Here is an 11088-nt window from a genome sequence, read left to right as displayed (position 1 = left end):
GTCAAACGCGGTCAGGTCATCAGAGCTCCTTCAGTTCCTATGAGGTTCAGATGCCAGGAATGTGGAATGTGGCACCTGGTAGATGCTCAGCTTTAAAATCTTCTTTTACATTTTCTTATCCCACCTTTGACTAAATATTTAAGGGGATGTAAAGCATCTTCATCTCTGTGCCTCCCCAGGGATTGTCTCTAAACCTCTCCCTGGGAGGTGGACAACACTTCACTGGGGTATGGGAAGAAAACATTTACAAATCCAATCTGTTACTCTTTCTTAATATATGATGTTTGGCTAGACCTTGGATGCCACTTATGCCATGTGACTTATGGTCATGTGTTCTATGCTAAGTGCATAGGAGTCCTGAGGGAAGGCAGTGGTAGCGCCACCCTTGTTTTTCAGCTTTTGGTGTATGGCTTTTTGTGTCTTAGCTTTTGGTATGAACCTGGTTAGTTAAGGGGATTTAGAGATTACACATTCTGGATTTAACTAAAGTAACCCTCACAGAAATGGACACACAGCTTAAAATAATTCCTGCCATGGAACTACTCTGATTGAAATTAAGCTAAGCATACAAACAGGTGACAATGGTGGATGGGAGATAAGCTAACCATGTGAAGTAGAAACGAGGGCACAGCTAACCCATGCATCCACCGCATGCAGGAGCTCCCCAGAGAAGCTGCATTAGGCAGTAAAAAACATGCCAGGTGCGGTGGCTCATGCCTGTAATCCCAGCACTTTGGGAGGCCGAGGTGGGTGGATCACCTGAGGTCAGGAGTTCAAGACCAGCCTGGCCAATATGGTGAAACCCCGTCTCTACTAAAAATACAAAAATTAGCCAGGTGTGGTGGTGGACGCCTGTAATCCCAGCTGCTCAGGAGGCTGAGGCAAGAGAATCACTTGAACCCGGGACGCAGAGGTTGCAGTGAGCTGAGATCGCACCATTGTACTCCAGCTTGAAAAACAACAAGGACATAATCAGATCTGCCAGGAAGTCAGTGACACTGCTGAATGACCCAGAGGCCTTGCATGGGTCACCTGCAGCAGTGGCCCTCATCCTAGACCTAGAACCTGCCTTGAAGTCCTCATTGTTGTCCATGGATAGACTGTGTGGGGAGATAAATCAGCATCTAGGAGAGTGCATGCTCAGACTTTTCACCAGTGGAGGTTTGCTATCAGTGCGTTCGGAGGTCACCGCTTCACAGCCTCCAGCCCCAGGCTGGGCACACAGCGGGGCTCAGGAAGCTTGCACGGGCTGATGTATGTCTTTGTGTGAGTGTGCGTCTGTAAGAGATTTTTATGACTAGGCGTTCCTCTCACCTCCCTCATTCAAAGCCCTCACCCCTCCTTCTCCTCCATCCCCCCCATCAATTTTTCTCTCATTTATTCCCTCCTGCCAGTGGGTGCCCCTGCCTGACCCTCATTAACTCAAAGTGTAAAAACCATTTGTCTGCAGCCCCCTTTCCTCCCTCCTCCCCCAGCTGGGGCTGGGGCATGGCCCTTCTTTCCTCCCATAGAAGCTCAGACCTCTGTGGTTTATGAGCGAGACCCTAATCTGGGAGGCCCCATAGAACAGGCAGGACTTGTTAGGGGATGGCCTCAGGGCTGCTCAGAAGACCTATAAAAAGTGAGTGATGCCCCTGGGGAGCCCAGATCCTCTGTTATTCCTCAGAAGTCGGCAGAGCACCGCACACCTCTAAGGGCCCCGTCTTGAAGTACAATGATGTAGGTGTCACCCTCCCAACCCAGGGCTGTGTTGGACACGACTTCACAGCCATATGTGGATGGATGGTTCTTGGCTCTCCATCCCTGCCCGATCCTCCAGGGTAGCTCCTGCCCCAAGGATCTCTGACCCCAACCTTCTCATCTGGGGAGGGCAATTGTTCATTCCTCAGCCCCAAAGGAAGGGGACTTGGACAGGGAGGAAGGACGGCAAATTGGACCTGAGAGTACACTAGCTAATACATGCTTAGAACTGGATAGGAGTGTTTGTAGTATGTCAAGGAGGCGATGGATCAGGATGGGTGGCTGAGGAGTGGGCCCAGAAGACTTGGGTGGCAACACTGGAGATTATGAGGACTGCAGACTGTCCTTAAACGAGGAGAGAGCTTCCCAGAGTGGGATGCTAAACTGCCACTCAAAGGCAGGTGGCTTCTCCAACAGCTCTCCAGGTTGGAGGTGAACCCCAGGGCAGGGGACCCAGGTCCTCCTCTGCTTCAGTCTTAGCTGGCTGCCAGAGGGGCTGGTTGTCTGCCCACCAGAGCAGAGAGAGGTGAGTGGGCTGGGGACATTCCTGCCCTCCCCAACCCGCCCCATGCTACTCCCTCTGGCAGCAGACCAGAGGAATCCAGGAGCCAGAGGTGGACCCAGGGCTCGTGGCTAGGATCCCTGCCTGGCCCTGTGCAAGAAGGCATTGAGTTTTCATTCCTCAGGGGAGCTACAAATTTCCTGACGAGCGTGGTTGGGTTTATGTAATGTAAACACCTCAGCACACAGTGTTCCACCTGCAGGGGGGACAGGTGGGGGCCTCAAGTGCTGGCTGCTGGAGATAAGAACTGAGGAAAAGCTGGCCTCACCCGGAAGCCAGGTAGGAGCCACCTAACCGGTGTGCTAGCCAGGCTGGTGCAGAGTCTGAAAGTCACCCATCAGTGTTCATTCACTGGCTTCAGCAACAACCTCTCCCAGATAAGGGTCACTGAGCAGATCTCCCCACCTCAGGGCAGGCGAGATGAGACCCTGTACGCCTCCCTCTGCTTTCTCCATTCTCAAACTCTGATGGCCCAGGGCATCCCCAGGAACCCCGGGGGAGGCGGTGGGGGGAGGCGGGGGAGGGGGTGGTGGGGCTTGAACAGGAATGGCTGGGGAAGGGCTTCAGGAATCTCCACTTCTGTTCTGAGCTGACATTGTTCACAAGGCAGGGACAGAAGTGAGTGTCAGGGGCAGAGCCGGGGAGAAATGTGACGGCCCTGGTGGGGCCCCTTCCGGGGATGCTCTGACTCGCTCCTTGGTCTGAGGCCGGCCTGACCTGGTGCTGCATGGGGGCTGCCTGGGTGGCCCTCCGCTGGTCTGGGCTGTCCCTAGGCTGGGACTAGGCCCTGGGTGGCTGCACTGGGATTCACTCAAAGCCACCGCTGACCTGTCTCCCCGTCTGCCAGGGTAAAAATAGATGTTTCCACTGCGGCCACCTCCGCAGCATCAACTTTCTCCTACTTGAGCCCCTGCCAGTGCTCGGCTCAGGGACTGGAGCATGAATTACAGGGCTGAGCTTGGCGTCGGGGCCTGGCGTCAGGGCCCTGCTGTGGAGCCAGGCTGCTCATGAATGCCCTATTGTTTGGGGAAGTGACCCTGTGTGTCCCTCCTCGGGGCCTGGGGCCTGCCCTGCTCACCTCCAGGCCTCTTCCCATTCCCTTTGGCTTTGTGCCCGCCTGGCCTCTGAGTTCCTCACCTGCCGCCTCATCTTACAGGGGAGGCACAGTCCCTTCCATACAGGGCCAGCTCTACGGGCATGTGACTTATGCAGTCACACAGGGCTCCACGCTCAGAAGGGCCCCACGCTTGGCTTAATGCCCTACTATCACCACCTTGACTTTCCCAATAATTTTGGAAAAAGGCACATTTGTATTTTGTACTTGGCCCTATGAATTACGTAGGTGGGCCTGCTCTATTAGGAACCACTAGTCTGATGAGGGAGCCACGGCCTCTGCCTCTACAGAGCCCCAGGTCTGATGTGAGAGCATCTGCTGTCCTTCGGGGAGCCTTTAGATTGGAGAAAAAGGCATGGCTGCCCTTAGAATGCACACTGATGGGGCATACATTGCCTTTGCCCCTTGTGAGCCCCCAGGCCTATGTAGGAGACCCCATCTGTGCTCTCAGGGAGCCTCAGGTCTGATGGGGAGATACAGCCCCTGCACTTGGAGAGCTCAGATGTTGGTGGGGAAAGCATGGCCATTGCCATTGGCAAACGTGTATTCTGATGGGGAAGACAGAGCCTTTACCGAGCCCACAGTCAAATGGTAGAGATACTGGCCCTGCCCTTGGGGGCCCTTAGGACCCATGGCAAAGACCAGATAGACACACGTGCACATGTGTATAGCAGGGTTAGTCCCTGCTGAGACTCGAGGCCATTCAGGGTATGGGGGAGTTTGACCAAGGGCAGAGCATAGGGCCCTGGGTAGACACAGACCGCTATGAGTGAGCTGCCAAGGAGGAAGAGCTGGGGCCAGGCCCTGGCAGGAGAGGAAGGCCGGCATGTGGGTCCTGTGGGGCTTGTGATGGGGTCCTGGGAGGATCAGAAGGACTTTTCAGAGGACCCAGGGAGCGTGGTAGAGCTTGGATGCTCCTGAAGGTGTCAGCCCCAGAATAGCAGAGGCTGGTGTTTTCCTGGTAGAGCAGCATGTGGGCTGGGGCCCTGCCTGCCCGGGGCTGGGGTGCAGCTTGCAGTGGAGGCTGGGAGCGCAGCAGGCCCAGAGGACTAGGACCCTTGCGTGAACTCCTATGACCCACTGAACTCCCTGGGAGTGGGTGGGTATGGGGGGGCCTCACTAGGGTCCTGTGAAGGGGAAAGTGATTGGTGACTGGATGCAGGGCCAGCTGCCTCCCCAGCCACAGGGGGAGCAAGTGGCATGGCAGCAGCTCCTCTGGAAGCCTTGAGGGCCAAGGGACCCTGGATCACAGGGGGCAGTTCCCCATGAAGGGAGGCTTCCTGGAGGAGGTGGCAGGAGGGTCGGAGCTCTGAGAATGTCTCTGTCTGTCCATCAGCCTGCCTATTCTTTGGGGTGCACATTGTCCTCTCAAGGCTGCTAGTATAAAAGGACTCCCAAGAGGTGCCCACATTAGAGATGGTGAGGAGAAGTCTCTCTGGTAGCTGACGGGCTCCCCTGCCCTGTGAGGAGCTACAGTGCAAAGGTGAGTGGCAGGCAAGGCGGAGCCCTGGAGCCAGCTCCCCCTGCATGAGTGTGAGGATTCTGCCGTGGGGCCGACTCTTCCTTCATCCAGAGCCCGGCTGTGGCCGCTGACTTGCCTCTTATACCTCTCTTTGGCCTGGCAAGGGGGGCCAGGAGTTGGAACCCCAGGTCAGAGCAGCCAAGGCTTGCAGAAGCATCTCAGGGTCTTTCCCATGTAGAATCCTGGGCAGCGTCTTGAGAGACCCCTGTGTGGTCTGTGAGAAGCAAATTAAATCATAGTCAGGGGCCACGGCCACTGTGCTGCTCTGCCCCTGGAAAGGGCTGGGGGCCACAGCCTACCCTGAGCTGGCCTCAGCCAGTCCACCAAACACCCGATCCCCAGTGAAGGCTGGGAGAGAGATGCCTGGGGAAGTGGTTGGACCTCATGCTTGGTAGTGGCCATGGGGCTTGTTTGATCTCGACTGTGAGGCTGAGAGTGTGCAGGGAACTCTCCATGGGGCGAAGGAAGAGTCCTTTCACCAGGAATTTGGAGACCAGGGGCTGTTGAGGAGGAGAGAAGGGAGGAGGGAGAGATGGTGGAGAGAATGCTCTTGGGGACCAGGGTGAGGGCTCGGTCTGGGGCTGGGAAAAGACTTTTTAACCTTTGCAGAATGACTGTATGCATCCAGGTGAGGTAGAACTGGGGACCTCTGCCATCGAGTCCACCCAGGCCTGCCTTCTCAGCAGACATTGTCCCTTAATCAGGCACCCCGGGCACTGTTCCTGCCTGGCTCAAGACCCAGCTCTGTTGGTGTTATGCTCACTGTGCATGATGTAGCAGAGTGAGCTCCAAGATGCCAAGCCCTTCCTCAGGATCCCTGCCATCGTGGCCACAGCAGCTGAGTTGGGGGATGTGTGGCAGAACAGGGGAGGATGGAGGACGGCAGCGGGGGCCTTGCTGCTACACTCCCTGTCCTTGCCTGCCCCTCGGAATGGCACCTCTGCAGGTCAGGCAGCAGAAGGGAAGGCAGTCAGACACCAAGGGGGACTTCTGGATGGCCCCACTTGGTAATGCATCCTGCACCAGAAATCCAGGCATGTGTGGGGTTTCTCCTTCCTGGAAATTGAGGGCAAAGACACCCCCAGGTCCACATCTAGAGCTGGGTGGACCACGTGCCAACCTTCTCGGGGGAGGAGGAGCTCTTGCCTTTCTTCCCCAACCTGGGTGCTGACTTCAGGGATCAGCTCAATCCCCCACAGCTGTGTTTGCCTTCTCTGTCCTGGAAGAGCAGTTTCTGCATACACCTTTCAGCCCTAGCCCTCAGATCCTTCCATATGGGGAGATGGCAGGGCCCCCACCCAGTTGATCCAGTCCACCTGTGAGGCCAGAGGCGGTGGGAGCCTGCCTGGGCCCGCACAGCCACACAGCGGGGAGCAGAAAGCAGAGCTCCACTCTTTCTCTTGCCGCCCACTTGCATGAGTGTGATTACTTCATTCATTTATTCAATCAGCCAGTATGTGCTGAGTGTGTGCTGAGCCCAGAAGGCTATGCCAGGAGCTGATAAATAAGACTGCCCCTGCCCTTGGGGAGGCAGGAAGATCTGGGCAAGCATGTGTCCCTGTGCCCTGCGGGGTGACAGAGGCTGTTTCTGGGACAGGGAGAATGATCTGTCCTGCTGGAGGGTGGGATGTCCCTAGGAAGACGCCTGCCCTGAGACTTGTGGGATGAGGAGGATGGGATCAGGCTGTCCTGGTGAGGCAGCTGAGGCTGAGGGCCGAGGAGCTGTGGGTTGGTTGCAGGGACCCTGGTGTCTGGCTCTCTCCTAGGACCCTGCTTTCCCTCTAGGTCTGTGGATCTGACCTCTGCATGACCTCCCCTCCCACTCACCTCAAGACTGAGGCGCCTCTCAGTCACCCCCTTTTCTTTGCCTTCTCCTCCCCTCCCTGTCACCTCCACTGCAGAAAGCAGCTTTCATTTTCCCCACCTGCCTCTCTCCTCTCATCCCCCAGCATCTGTTGGGGAAATTGGGCCATTTGAAGAATAAAGGAGAAGGCAGGAGAGAGGAAACTCCCGTCTCAGGGCCCAGCCCACAGCTGGGGTGAAAACCTGTTCCTCGTTAACACCCTGAGTCAGGGACCAGAATTGGGGGCGTCGTGCTCCCCAGCCTCCCTCAGGGACCAGGAGGGGAAAGGCATGCTGGGAGACGTTAGCTGCAGTGATTGGGAGCAGATGGGAAGGGGTGGTGAGGGGCAGGGACACTGGGAGGAAGCCTGTGGGGGTGGGAGGGAGCATGTGTGGAGGAGCCTGGGAAGACCCTCACTGGACCTCTGGGGTCCTGAGCCCATTATCTGGAAACAGGTCTTCCACAGGGCATCTTTCCATCCAGACTGAAGGGAATTCCAGGTTTGGGGTATGCAGAGGTCTTCGGGAGGGTGGAACCAAGAGCCAGGTGTCTCTCGGGGCGTGTGTGCCAGTGGAAGCTCCTGTGTGTGGACACTGGGGGCCACACTGTCCTGGCCCACACCTGAGCCCTCGAGGGTCCGAAGATCCCTGTCCAGGACCCTGGCGGGGGTGAGGTGAGGATGGAGCATACGTTTGGATCTGGACTGTGTACGAGGAAGCCGGGGTCTGCTGGCCCAGAGCAGGAGGGGGACACGCAGCCTGCAGGGAGTGAGGTGGGAGTCCAACAGAGGGGACATTCTTTAGGGCACTGCTGGCTGGTGACCAGCATTAGAGGTGTGACGGTGGTGGTGACAGTGATGTGGAGGATTGAGGTGGCGGTGACAGTGCTGACAATGACCGTGTGACAGCGGGATGCGGTGATAGTGGTAGAGACATGTCCTTGCTTGGCCCACTTTCATGGGGTTCAGGGGGTATCAGGTTGGTGACCCTTCTCAGCTTCCTCTTCAGCACTCCCCGTCCACCCATCTCCAGCCCTCAGAAACACCATAGGGAAGTGGCCTCAATTGGAGATCTTAATTTACAAGCTGTGGAGTTCTGAGTCACAGCAAAGGCAGACCTGGCCCCTGTCCCCATGGGACTCGGTTGAGTGCAGCCCCCACCTGAGTGTCTGTCCTGGAAACAGGTGTGGGCTGAATTGGGCTAGGCCTGGAGAATTTCACTGGCCCAGGTCCTACTCTTCACCCCTGCCTCTCTCCTCAGCCCTCAGCCCAGAGCCCATTGTCTCTGCAGAGATTAGTGACATGGTGTCAAAATCCCCAGCCATTTTAGAATCCATACGATTGAGGTCCTGAAGGAAGAGGCAGGGCTGGGAATGTAGGGTCAGGACCATATTTGTGTTCCCCCTTGGCCCCAGCTCCTCAGCCAAGCACTCCTCCTACCCCACCGAACCCAGGCTCAGGCAGGCCCCTGGTCTACACTTCCTGCTCCACGTGGCTTGGACCCAGATTCCTCCTCCAATCTTTTAATTAGATCCTGCACTCATTAGCTGCCCGAATGCCTTCCAGACACTCACAGCTGCTCTGGCCCTCTCCACACCTGCCCGTCCAGCTGGGCCTCCCCACACCTGGAAGACATCGAAGCCTCCAGCCAGGGCCCCCAAATAGCAGCCCCTCCCTGTGGCCTCTAGCAGCAGGGGCCAGAAGAGACACAGAACCTTCCTCTGAGGGCGGTGGGGGCTGCAGGAGAGGTGCCTCCCCAGCCCTGGCCATGTTGGCCCTTGCAGGGAAGGCTGGGAAGTGAGTTGTGGCCACAGCACAGGAGACAAGAAGTCAGATGCCCCCTCTGACCATGGCCAGAAGAGCCAGTGTCTCCCTATGCCTAGGCCCTCCCTGCAGGACCTCACTTGAGAGAACCTGCTCAGGGCTTAGAGTGTTTGCCATCTGTGTGTGGGGAGAGGACAAGAAAGGTCTGTGAGGGAAATCAGAGAGCTCAAAAAGAGGGCTGGAAGAAGCTGTGGCTTTAATCTTAGTAGTCTTTCCCGATGACGGGCAATTCCTAGAGGATTTGCCAGCCCAAATCATCATTCAGTGAGTGTCAGAGGGTTCACATCCAAGGTCTTGACCCAGTCTTGAACTCTCTTGTCTCTAGTGGCTGTCCTCTTTCCTGGTCCACTGAGTTGCACCAACTCCTGGGCACCAGTCACGTGGACTCAAGTGAATGAATTAATTGAACACTCACGTATGAGGAGTGCTTATGAGGAGACAGGAACTGTTATAAGTGGTTGCAAATATCGTCACTTAATCCTCACACTAACCCTATGAGATAGATACTATTACCTGTCCCCCTTCCACAGACGAGAAACAGAATAGTTGAATGGCTTGCACAAGTTCACATGAGTTATAAGAGGCTGGCGGTGACAGGATCCCAATTCCTGTCATCTCTGCTCTCTGTCCTTGTGCCTGATTGCCTCGTTAGAATACACACTGTGCATGCTACCCCCTGGAGTGGGGCAATAGTGGCCCTGGGGCCTTTCCCTCCAGGAACCAATAGGTGCTGGAAATACTGTCACCCCTCCTGGGGGAGATGGGAGATCCTGGTTGCATGGCCAGGGCCAGGCAAGGCAGTTTATTTCTTGCATACTCAGTGTGTAGCGTAAAATGGGAAAACTGTGCTTGGAACTGAGCATTACATAGAGAATGGCAGGGCCTCCCTATTACAGTTCCAATCCCTGCCTGGAAGGATAGAAGTATCCACTGCAGCTCAGCACCTCTGCTCCCCCAAACCCTAGGATGATATTTTTTGAGTTTTAGATCTTTTTCACTAAGTGAAAACAGGTAAAAGCAGACCTGAGCTGGGTTAGGTCTGGTTTGGATGGGAGTGATGGTGAGGAGGCTGATGCTGGGGTACCTGGCCCCTTTGGGCACCCCCAAATACCTTGAGCCTCAGGACTCCCCACACTGGGGAGTCATTGTCCTGAGGGGACCAACTAAGCATCTTTCAGGGGGCAGATGGTGGCCTGGTTGATGTCCCAGCTAGTCTCTCTTGAGCCTGACTTAGGCCACTCTCCTTTGTCTCATGTGATGACAATTCTGAGCTGAGTGAGTTGGCCTGGGGAGAACACATGGAGGTGACAGCATTGAGCTGCGGTTCACTCATATGCAGGGAGCAGAGGAGCAGAGCAGAGAGAGCCCCCCTAGCCATCCTAGACGTGTGTGTGTGTGTGTGTGTTACCTTAAAGAGTTTTTCCACCTGCCCTCCACCCCTCACTGTGTTTCCCCAGCAAGACTTTGGGAGGGGCTGGTTGCCAGGACCAACTCTAAATGTCAAGGCCTGGAAAATCCAACTTGGGGCCATACATTCCTACCCCAGGTGGCAAGATCATAGGGGCAGAGACTGGGGCAGGATGGTGAAGTTAGCCTCCTCACCCCCTCCGTGTTCTACCACTGCAGAATAACTCTGTGGCTAGTCTGGCCCCTAGGCATCCCAGATCCAAGCTCCTCCTTGGCCATCACACACGTCTTGGCCAACTCAGGCCGTATCATGCCCCTGCCGCTCATGAACCTACAATAGCTCTCTATTCTCTAACTGTGCTAATATTAGGTCCTCAGCCTAGCACCTAAGTTCCTGCCATGAGCTGATCTCACCAGTTTCATGTAGTCACTCCTGTACCCCCTTCTAGAATCAACCTTCTCTGAGAAACCTTTGAGAACACTAGTGTTTCTTAATACATGGTCTTGTGCCTGGGAAGATGAGCTATCTATTCATCACGAGTGGGTATATCATATCTGTACACAACTGGATTGAAACCTCTGGAGAGTTGAGGATGTTGTCTTCTGATTCAATTGGAGCTGAGTTTGGATTTTGTGTGCCCGGCTCTGCACAGGTTGTGTAACTTTGGTTCACTTCTTGCTATCTATAATCTATGATTAATAGACAAGCGTGTTAGTCTGTTCAGGCTAACATAACAGAATACCACAGGCTGGTTGGCTAAAACAACAGAAATTTATTTCTCATAGTTCTGGAGTCCAGAAATCCAAAATCGAGGTGCTGTCAGGGTTGGTTTTTGGTGGGTCTTTCTTCCTGGCTATTAGACAGCTGCCTTCTTGCTGTGTCTTCACATGGCCTTTCCTCGGTGTGTGCACTCAGAGAGAAAGAGAGCTCTGGTGTCTCCTTCTCTTACAAGGACATCAGTCCTATGGAATCAGGGCCCCACCCTGCCCTTCATTTAACCTTAATTACTGTCTTAAAGGCCCTATCTCCAAATAGTCACATTGGGTGTTAGAACTTCAGCATATAAATTCTGGTGGT

This window comes from Pan paniscus, chromosome 12 (genome assembly GCF_029289425.2).
Source record: "Pan paniscus chromosome 12, NHGRI_mPanPan1-v2.0_pri, whole genome shotgun sequence".
In the NCBI taxonomy this organism is placed as follows: domain Eukaryota; kingdom Metazoa; phylum Chordata; class Mammalia; order Primates; family Hominidae; genus Pan; species Pan paniscus.
Note: the sequence above shows the minus strand (reverse complement) of the source record.